The sequence below is a fragment of the Poecilia mexicana genome, unplaced genomic scaffold, assembly GCF_051168715.1.
Source record: "Poecilia mexicana isolate PSO_F unplaced genomic scaffold, ASM5116871v1 scaffold_22, whole genome shotgun sequence".
In the NCBI taxonomy this organism is placed as follows: Eukaryota; Metazoa; Chordata; class Actinopteri; order Cyprinodontiformes; family Poeciliidae; genus Poecilia; species Poecilia mexicana.
The window spans coordinates 2,324,849-2,336,545 of record NW_028263391.1 but is presented as its reverse complement, the minus strand read 5'-3'; the positions used below and the strand labels follow the sequence as shown (position 1 = coordinate 2,336,545).

General features: G+C 40.4%; 1 pseudogene; it reads right to left on the bottom strand.

Annotated features, from left to right (window-relative positions):
• Positions 1 to 8,790: 8,790 nt before the first annotated feature.
• Positions 8,791 to 10,249, bottom strand: LOC148152748 (uncharacterized; annotated as a pseudogene).
• Between the last annotated feature and the right edge of the window lie 1,448 nt (positions 10,250 to 11,697).

Below are 11,697 nucleotides of genomic sequence, written 5' to 3'. Positions count from 1 at the left end.
TGAAAACAGTCACCTCCTTCTGCTTGGTTATTTCTTCCTTGGACAGTGTTCATAGTTGAGCGTTGCTTACCGTTTATTGCTATGTTTAATGGTGCAGACAGTTGTGGTTTCTGACATTGAAACCAATGTCAGAAACAGACAGACAACCGCCCAGGGCATTATTTTTTTTTTTAGGGATGGCAAGAGACCTCTGCGGATTGTGGCACAGAGATGAAAGCAAAACAGAATGAAGAAGAGTTTGAATTGATACTGGTTAAATTTATTTCAGCTCTAAGTATTTAATATCTAGGTGTTTTTATGGGAATGTGGATCTTTTAGATCAATTTGAGAAGCAATTTTGACAGGTGCACTTCATTTTATTGTGTCATGTAGTGCAGGGTGCTGGTCTTGGTCTTGATTTGGTCTCAGGTTCGGTGGTCTAGACTACAACTCTGCTACGTGGCTCCTTGGTTCCATGTCCTCCACTGCCCACCCTTTCAGTTGGATTTCTTTCAAAAATAAATCCCAGTAGTGGCAAAAAACGTGAAGTTCATAATATGTTAGGACAGGAGACAAGATGTTTCCATGCCTGAAATTATTATGTTTTTAGGCTTAACTTTAATCAGTCAAACCGATTTGCTCAGGAATAAATGAAATATTTTAGTGAACCAAAATATTACAACTAGATGTTACCTAACTTAATATCTGTGTTTAACTAACTGTCATTTGGGAAAGCCCAAATGAGTCAGGTATACTAAACCCGTGATATACCTGGGCCAGCTGGCAGCAGGCGAGGGGAGCTGGGTGTTAATGCAGCGTGAGCAGACATTCGAAAACGTCGGAGCAATATTGCAATTAGGTGATGCACTGATTAACCGAGCAGAAATGTGAGATTTATACATCTACATTCTCGCCTACAAACATTGTTTAAATCATATTGTGTCACGGCTGCTAAGCAACATAACGCCGAGGTAGAGGCTAGGCAGCTAGCTGAAGGCTACAGCTTCTCTCTGCAATGCCGCAGGAACACTCTTCCGTAGACTGTGTCGTTTCTCAAGCCCATGAAAGAATAAGCTTGAAAGGATGCAGATCCTGTGAACTCGGACACAAAGCTGTAGTGGTCTGGAATACTTATTTTTATATATATATTTTTTTGCAACTCTTTTTTTGTTTGCGTTTTTTTTGTATTTGTTTTTCTCGTTTGCTGTGCGTTTGCACCTGTCGACCACCGTAGTATTTTAACGATTCTGTAATTTAGTTCTGCTGGGGTCCATATGGTTATGAGTATTTGTTATAAGTTGCATTGTGATCATTGTTATGTGTAGAGTGTTATGGGGTTCCCCTGTCTCACTCTGCTGACTTCCACTCACATGTGATGGACCTGTCATGTGGGCGGGGGATCAGCGAGAGCATAGACATAATATAAGGATAGACGCCTCATGGACCGCTCTCGCCTATTGTCGCTGACGAGATTTAGGGCAGCCATCTTGGAGCGGTCCACCACTCCACTCAGTGCTATGTGTTTAGCAGGCACAATGATGTATCAGCGCATTTAATCGATCATAACACACTTTTTTGTTACTGGAATCCATATTCAAACATCTATCAAAGCTACATTTATAAAAAATTGTATTTGGAAGTATTTGTATATGGGGGACTCCTATTTATGAGTTTCTTTAGGGCGGTTTGACAACATTAACCACTGAGCACTTTTATGGTCTTTGCACTCACTTTACACTTTGCTTTCCAAGTTCTGAGCTAAACATAGCAGGTATTGGTTTTTCCCCTCCAAGCATTGGGCATAACCCCAGGTATTACACTTGTAGCATGTAGATTGGAACAAATTATTGTTATTCTTTCATCCAATTTTCATCATTAGGCCTATATATATATATATATATATATATATATATATATATATATATATATATATATATATATATATATATATATATATATATATATATATTAGAGCTGTTGTAAACGAATATTTTAGTAATCGAGTAATCTATCGATTATTCTTACGATTAATCGAGTAATCGGATAAAAAAATTATAAAATGAAATATTGGTAAATCTGGCATAATACCGGTGTTACTATCAGATATCAATATCAGTCCAATTTTTCATATTTGAGCATCCCTAACAGTTGCTTTTTTGTAGTTTAGAAAACTAACCTGTAACAATAATAGCTCACTTTCTAAGTTAACCAGAAGAAAAGTTATAGAAAAATCTGAAATTATATTGAATTTAATAACAAAGAGGCAGGCTCACAAATATGCTTATAAAAAATGTCTACAATCCAGCTTTTAGTTTATGTATTCATCTTCAGTGAGTTTAATAGATTAATTAAACTCACCTTGCCACCTAACCTGTCACGCTTTGGGTTTGAAAATACGGGAAATGCCGCCTGGAGTGGGAAGAGAGGGCGAATGAACGAACGTAAGATGGGGTGGAGGGGAGGAAATAGACTGACGAACCGTTAGACCGGGGGACGAACACGGGGGGAAGCAATACGGGATATTTACGACACCTTCACTGGTCACACTCAGAAACTCATCTACCAGCCATGTACGATGCGCTCCGCCAGCCGTTTCTTCAGACCGGGATATGAAATTTATTGTGCGGTTCGTCGGTAAAGCTACATTTACACGGTAAGCATCAGCTACTCAGCCGCCCGCCCTGTTCAGTCTATCCGCTCACCTCAGCGCTCTTCCCGCCGTTCGCTTTCAACCAGCAGCCCCGGAGGAGAAATGCTGCCGTACTCCAGGCATTCCCCCAGTCATTTTAAGGATGCTTATTGGTTCCCCAAAAACGATAAAAAGTCGGGCATTATCATCAATCAATAAAATCCCCACGGGTCAATCTTGAAGATTGGACTTTATGCCGCTGAGACTTAGCTTTTGTCAACAACTCAGAGGCGGAAGTGAGAGCTCCGCGCAACGCAAATGAAGTCCCGGCCGGAACACGGTGCGCTAACTAATAAAACATAAATTAACGAAGCTTCGAGGCAGGTAAATTTTCCTCGAGGAATTTTAGTAATCGAGGTACTCGAATCATTCGAGGAATCGTTTCAGCCCTAATATATATATATATATATATAAAATGCATCATAGTTTGTGATTGTTACCCTGCAACCTTGGATGGCTGAGAGTAATGTATAAGATGATCTTCCCTCAACGTGTGATGCTGTGGTATGAGAAAGACGAGACACACACGTTGAGCTTCCTTCACATTCAACCGGAAGATTTATTCTTCTTGTGTGTTATAAACACTCTTCATATACAACATACTTCAGGTATCACATACTTCAGGTAGAGAACCATTAACTTCATTACATCAGAAATTACTGTAATATATCTTTAAACCAAACAACATTCTTTTAACATTCTCCATTTAGCATTATGAATTCTATCAAATTACAAAATTAATTCACAAATAACTTTCACTTCTCTAAACCATATTAATTTTGTTGTTAGTGCTTTAAATTGAAGACCTTGTCCTCTTTTCTGAGACCTTTTGTATTTAACTATCAAAATAAAATATATAAAATATATTTTAACATTTAAGCATTTTAGCTTTTAACAATGTCCATTGTTTCAGTAGAACAATAATATTTTACATCTTGCATGCACAACTATTCTCTCAATATCAAACTGAAAAAGGCGTAATGCTCCTTTAATACTATGCCTCGGTACTCAGTTTCACATGAGGATATAGTTTATCTGGTTTTTCAACAAACCCATGAAAAACATCACCTTTATAAAATAAAGAAACCAGAACAATGTCCTTTGAGTGAGAACTCTCTCAAAAAGTGCAAAATACAAGTTCAAATGAACTCCGCTGTCCTTCAGCTAGCTCCTCAGCTAGCTCACACACGTGTAGACATAGACATCAATATGTAGACGCCTCATGGAGCGCTGAGTCATACGTAAAAGCGTCCGCCATCTTCTATGTGGCAGCAGAGCGATCAGAGCTCCTTAAATCCTGTGTTGTGAGGACTTGTTTCAACCGTTTTACGAAACAAACTGGATTCATTAGGATTACCTTCCCCAGGTAAGGATGAAAGATCAGAATTACTTGACTTTGCAGCCAGAAATTCACTTTTAAACAACCAAAAAATATTTCCTATGTAGCTAAATTGGCCCGAAATAACCACTGATTGTTAGCTTAGCAGCTAACGTTTTCACACTGTTTTCTAATGAGAGAGCTGATGAAAAACCACTGTTAGAGGAGAAGTTAATTAAAATCCAGAGGATTTAGTGAGGAAAGATCAGTCAGGATCAGAGCTGGAGCTGCTTGTTCTTCAGTCTGTTTCCCAGCTCAGCTTCTCCATGTCGGTATTTAGCTATAAAGATGCTACGAGTCAGAGCCCAACATGCTGAAAATGTATTTTTCTGAATGTGAAAGAAACATATACGAAACATATCGTATGTATTTTCTATTACATTTTGGATAATTTCTCTTTTATCCTTGGCTTTAGCCTGTGAACCAGGACGTCTCAGAAGTCATTGAGTTCTCCTGGTGTGACCAGCAGACTGAAGCCCTGCCTGTGACTAGTGTTCCCAGCATGGGCGTGGGTTTGGGTAGGGACAGTAGGGACATGTCCCAACCAATATTCACGGGATATGAAAAAGTCCCGACCAATTTTTGCCATATTGGCTCAAAGAACGTGGATCTACGATCTTTGATTAGCAGGAACAGGCGGTGGCTAGCTGGGCACACGCGTCTCCTTCTGAGTCTCCGAGACCATGTCGCCACCAAAAAAGAAAAGGACAGACATTAGAAGTTATTTCGCTACGTCGGCTGTAAGTACAGTGAGTGGACCCATAAGTTAGATATCTATCACGCAACGCATTTGTTGTAATATTTTTTCTTTTTTATTTTATTATTGATTTCTTCTTATCTGCAATTGTGTTTGCTGTATCCAGAGGATATTTATTTTGATCTTACTTGTAACGTTTGCTGAATTTTGTAAAGGAAAAAGTAAAGTGTTCTTGAACTGATCTGCTGAGTATGACTGTATCTGGTTGTATACACAAGATGTATGATATGGTTATGGTTGGGGGGAGGGGGTTATTAAGCCAATGTGGTTTCCCCCCCCTTCTCAAAAATGTTCGGTGCTCTTGGGCATTTCACTGTGCTGCCAGGGGGGGAGGGGGGGTGTCAAGGTCCCCACCAAAACTTAGACCGAACCTACGCCCTTGGTTCCCAGTATAATAAATAAATGTTTTATTCTTTCGCTTTTTGTGTATTTTTAAATATCTCAATCTGAAGTATTAGTGTATTAATGTAGCTTATATAATGAAATAAAAAATAATTTACTCTGTTGGAATTATTTTCACTCTTTGCTGTCAATAGCAGAGTTGACATTCTGTAAATTCTCTGGAAAAAAGTAAGAAAAATATGTAGTTTAATGTTTGACAATGATTTATAAATCAAGTCATTTCTCAATAACGTATAAAAAAATAAATGCAGGAAAATTATTTGTTTCTTGTCTTGAAATGTTAAATGTACAATAAACTATGGAATTATGTAAATATATTCTTCAATAAAACACTGTAAAAGTGTGTCTGTTCATCAATGTCATTATAAAAATGTTCAGAATCGTTTCTATCAAATAAAACATTGTGCTCTTTAATTTAATTGTGCTCTTTGAAGTTAGAAACGCTCTCTTTAGTCATTTCTTTGATTGCCAAATATATTAATGTGTGTGAGAAAATGTGTCAGTGGCAGGTATTAACTTAAAATACTTTGTAGAACAGCACTTTATCAAGTTCAGTCCATTCACTTGTATTACCTTACAGGCACATATTCCACATTCAGTAAATATGGACACACACATATATATATATATATATATATATATATATATATATATATATATATATATATATATATATATATATATGTGTGTGTGTGTGTCCAAATATACACACACAAATATGTGTGTGTATATTTGCACACACACAAACAGTTCTTCAGCAGAAGAGGAGAAAATTAACCTTACTATTCAAGACTATATATATATATATATATATATATATATATATATATATATATATATATATATATATAATTATTTATTATTCATATATTTGTTATTTGAATAATAAAATATTTTTTATTTGTTAACTAATAGATAAATTATATATATATTTTATATATACATATATTTTATTATTTAATATATTGACATCTGTGTGTGTACATATGTTCATAAATGTTGATTACTGTATATATAAAAACGATTTATCAAAATCAATTGTATTATAGGTTCACATTTATTTTCTTTATTCAGAAATTACAATTAAAATATAATGAAAAGTCATAAATGTTGTCTTTGGTGATTGTTTAATTTCCAAATATATTCATATGTGAGTGGGTCGATGACGAACATTAGCTAAAAATACTTTGTGAAATGGCATTTTCTGAAGTTCGGTCCATTCATTTGTATTAGCTTACTGGCAGATATGCCACATTCAATATGGCGGACGCGATTACGTATCACTGCAATGGGCCGACCCACTCCATGAGGCGTCTACGTATTAATGTCTATGCGTGTAGAGGCCCGCTAGCATTAGCTTCCATTAGCCTTCATGAAATGTTTTATGAAATTTTAAATCAGGGTCGAAGGAGATCGGCGGCAATAACGAAACCAAACGCTGTTTCTGCTAGAATTAAATGTGCTCGATTTATTTCCCCACAGAATACAGCAAAATAACATGCATCAAACACTGTTACTGCTAGAACAAATATGCTCGATTTATTCCCCACAGAATACAGTACAAAACACTCTATGACTAAACACGTGATGCTCGATTCAGCGCTTACCTCGTGAAACGTGGCCGGAGAGCCTTCGGCCTAGAGACAAGCAGCAGCATCAACGTAGCTGGGCATTCGAACGCGATCCACAGCAGACTCTGACCAAAACCGCGGGCTTTTTCGTATTTTATCTCTTAAACAAAGGGATGCTTGCATGCAAAGGGGGAGTGGCCATCTCCATCCTTGCAGGTGAGCCATCCAATCAGAGGTAGCCGCTCTCCGACCATGAGCCAATCATGGGCTGAGAGCGTGAACCAGCAGACCAATCAGAGCCCAACCCAAGTCAACCAGAGCCAAGCACGCCCTGTTCACGTCACGTGATCCGTATGGGCACAATAATCTGAGCAGAATAAGTTTTATATCAAATTAACAAGTTAAAAGATAATAAAAAGAATAATGATTATCAAAGAACATAAAAGATAATAAAAAGATAAAAATACAAAATACCATATCATTCCACCCCTTGGTCTTTGATAATCACTTTAGTCTTGTATCCCGAATTCACAAAGTAACTTTCATCTTAAGGCTGTGTTATAAATTCTATCAACCAAAGACCTTTTCACTCGTCCAATATATACGCAAGTACAGACATTAATCAAAGCTAAGATTGGGGGTATGTAGTACTTTTGAGCGGTTACAGACATTACTTAGGTTCCATGTCAGTTGTTGCTGGAAGATCTTCGCTGCTTCTTCCTGAGTCATAACTGTCGATGGCATCCAGACCCCTATTTGGTGAACAGCGCTAGCTGCATGTTGTCCGGTGTTGGACAGCATCGTGCGAGTAACCTCGTTATCCACCGCATTGGATACTCCCATCAGTGTTCCGTTGTTTCCTAGACATCGTCTGTCGGTGTCAGAATGATACTGACACATTGGTACATGCGATTGAATTCGTAGTGTACATCTTCTGGTGACAATAGGCATGGGTGACCTTGAATAACACTGTTCACATAATCAGACATCTGGTATGTGCTGCACAAGTGAAATTATCCTGGCTCCGGTCATGGGTACTGCTTTCCCACCACAGTCGAATCTTAGAGACTGGAATCATTCTGTTCCCCGCGTCTCAAGAGCGAAGCGGGACGTCATCAGCAGTACCATGGCGACCAAGGCACGGCACGCAATGACTTCGCAGCCGGTACATCCTCCTCGGCGCCTCCCATGATGGCGGACGTCGTCACCGCCGGCGTCACGGGAGTATGGAGCTGAAATGACAATTAGCACTGCTATAACACAAAATAGAAAAATACTGATTAGTTTTCTTTTAAATAACATTTTGACACAGGCACATTCAACCACTTCTCTTCTCCTAAATATATACAGTTGCATCGTTGCCTTGGGCAATGATTTATGCGGCTACTGGTGGACCATTTTCCTGTCTCACCCAAACCTTTGCCCCAGGTTTATCTGTGGAACCAAAGCCCCCTTTTCTCCTTACTGTTATCTCAGTGGGTGGAGAGATTTCCTGAACTTCTGACATGTCACACGGTTGCAGTAGCAATTGTGCAATCTTGTCTCCTTTTTGTAATACCAGGGGACTTTCGCCTTGGTGGCGACACACCACACCCAATTCTCCCTGATAATCACTGTCAATAACCCCAGCCTGAATGGTCAATCCTTTTAAGGACAATCCTGACCGCGGTAGAATATGTAACCCGAGCCCTGTTTTTACAACTTGAACCTGATTAGGTATTAGGGTCATGGGTTCCAATGTTCTCAAGTCCAACCCTGCGGAGCCTGGGGTAGCTCTGATAGGAAGTTCTGCCCTTTCATCAATCTTCCACATTTTGATAGGTTCTTTATCTGGGGTGTTATGGACAGTGTTCATTTGGTTTAGTGGTGTTACCCCTGGTGCAATTGGCCTGTTATTCAATTGGGCCACCGCTTGCGCTAGATTTGGTTTCCAATTGGTCAAGTCATGTTTATCACTCATCTTCCGGAGTGACTCTTTCAACAATCCATTCATCCGTTCTTCCAGGTGTGCAAGGTCAGGATACAGGGTTGAATGTCTCCTATCCTTATTCCTACCTTTTTTGCCCTTCTTTTTCTTTTTAACAGTCCGCAGGTGTATTTCCCCTTCTTCTGATGATCCTGATTCTGGGTCCGAAATTTCAGCGATGATCTTTTTCTTAAGGGGCCCAACCGACTGTATTTGTCCTACCGACTCAGATCCACGTGCTTCGCTCATGGACTCCTGGACGACGTCGCGGAGACTTTGTGCCAAAGTATGCAGTCCTGGAAATTCAGAATATCTTGTGCAACTTACCTTCAATCCTTTTTTATGGCATTTCTTCTTTAATTCCTCTGTGGGAAGTCCATCTATTTCAGAGGGAGAGACCCCTGTCTGAATCAGTGCTCTCCAGTACGCAGATCTGGACGGTCCCTGTCCTGGTCTTAGCCCATCCCTGTGTGGGCTACGGGATCCTTGCTGATGGTCATCCCTTCTTCGTGGCTCCTCCCAATTCCCCAGGGCTCCTAACTCCCCTATACGATTCTTAATGTCAGACATAGAAGCACCTGGATCGCCTAGCATCACGGTTAGCATTGCTGCTCGGTAATCAGCTGATCCCGCACGGCTTTTGGAACTGCTAAGGCTTGATATTGATCAGCCATGCCCACTACCAACGCATCTCTCACACACAATCGAGTCAAACGCTGTGTACATTCTCTTAGCGTTATCCAAGCTCCAGTGATTTCTGGCCAGTCAGTAAACGCGGCGTATTGGTTTTGTATGGCGGCCGCCCATACCACAAACAATGATGCTGTATCTGGCATTTGTCTTACCTCTTGGCGATAATTAGAATTTATTACTCCCTCGGTAGACAATCCTGCAAAAGACATCCCATCAACTGCATCTATTTCCACTTGTGAGGCCCCTTCATCCAACATCCGTGCTAACCACAAATCTGTCGGCTCCCCATTCTGCTGCCGCAGTCTGCGCGTTAAATGTGACACTTCTTCTTGTGTGTAATCTTCTACAATGGTACGGTAAATGGGATCAGGCTGAGGAGCCGCCACCATGTCATACACTGGATTTCCCTGACCGTCCACTACAAGCTGTCCCGCATTGTCCCTGCGCTGTTGTCGCACATCCGGTAGGTGTCGTTGTTCCTGCCTCCTGCGACGAACAGGTTTCAGGTCCAGCAGAGGGCGAAGGGGGGTGTTCGGTGTTCCCCCACAAGCATCTTCCCCCTCCTCCCAGATATAATCTGTCTCATTTCCCGAAATATTTCCATCCCATTTCTCTGGGTCCCATTCTGCAGTTAAACCAGCAACAAACGCACGAACATTTTTTGGCGAAGGCTGCCGGGGCTTCCTTCTAAGTTTCTGTTGCTTCTTCAGTGCAGCTACCTGAACTACAGTTCTCTCAGCTAACTCAGTCATTTGCTGTAACCGGTTATTTAACAGCTGCACATGTTGCTTATGTGACGATTCTGCAGCTAATGCATCGGCTAAGGCCTGTCTGTCTTTCAACTGCTGCGCCTGCGCTTCTTTATTAATCTCATGCTGCTTTTTCCAAGCGGCTGCGCAAGCCCACATACGCCTTTGCAATCCTGGCAACAGGGCTTTTGGCCTCTACCTCAATGCTTTGCAAAACAGCTAACAACTCCGGCGGCTCGGCTTCCCGCAGCGCATCTCCCCACGGCTCGAGTCGCCCCCCCCCTCGCGCAAACACTGCGCTACATCCTGGTGAGGCTGATCCCAGCCAGGGATTATTTCAACTTTTTTCCCAACGTCATACTTACTCTTATTTTTATTCTTTCTCTTAAACATGTTAAACATATTTGCCGCAGTCCCCTTTAAAATCCTGTTCGTGACGCCAAAATGTTTTATGAAATTTTAAATCAGGGTCGAAGGAGATCGGCGGCAATAACGAAACCAAAACGCTGTTTCTGCTAGAATTAAATGTGCTCGATTTATTTCCCCACAGATTACAGCAAAATAACATGCATCAAACACTGTTACTGCTAGAACAAATATGCTCGATTTATTCCCCACAGAATACAGTACAAAACACTCTATGACTAAACACGTGATGCTCGATTCAGCGCTTACCTCGTGAAACGTGGCCGGAGAGCCTTCGGCCTAGAGACAAGCAGCAGCATCAACGTAGCTGGGCATTCGAACGCGATCCACAGCAGACTCTGACCAAAACCGCGGGCTTTTTCGTATTTTATCTCTTAAACAAAGGGATGCTTGCATGCAAAGGGGGAGTGGCCATCTCCATCCTTGCAGGCGAGCCATCCAATCAGAGGTAGCCGCTCTCCGACCATGAGCCAATCATGGGCTGAGAGCGTGAACCAGCAGACCAATCAGAGCCCAACCCAAGTCAACCAGAGCCAAGCACGCCCTGTTCACGTGATCCGTATGAGCACAATAATCTGAGCAGAATAAGTTTTATATCAAATTAACAAGTTAAAAGATAATAAAAAGAATAATGATTATCAAAGAACATAAAAGATAATAAAAAGATAATAAAAAGATAAAAATACAAAATACCATATCAATGAACAAGTCTCGTTTTCGTACACAATAACAATTACAAAGTGAACTTCGCGACTCATTAGTTGAGATTCGATTTAAGAACCTTTTAATTCTTCCAAGAAACTAATGTATATGTATAAAACGAATCTTTACTGACCTGTGGTATGAGAAAGACGAGACACACACGTTGAGCTTCCTTCACATTCAACCGGAAGATTTATTCTTCTTGTGTGCTCAATCTTCTCTATGCCACCAACGCGGCAGCGCCCCTAGCGGTTGTGTGTGGAATTGCATAGGACTAACTAAAATGACACTAAAGAACTTAGTACAATGAGAAATTAAAGATACAAAAATAAAAATTATGTTGGGGTGCCTATTTTCTTACTTATTGTTTTTATTTACTGAGAGC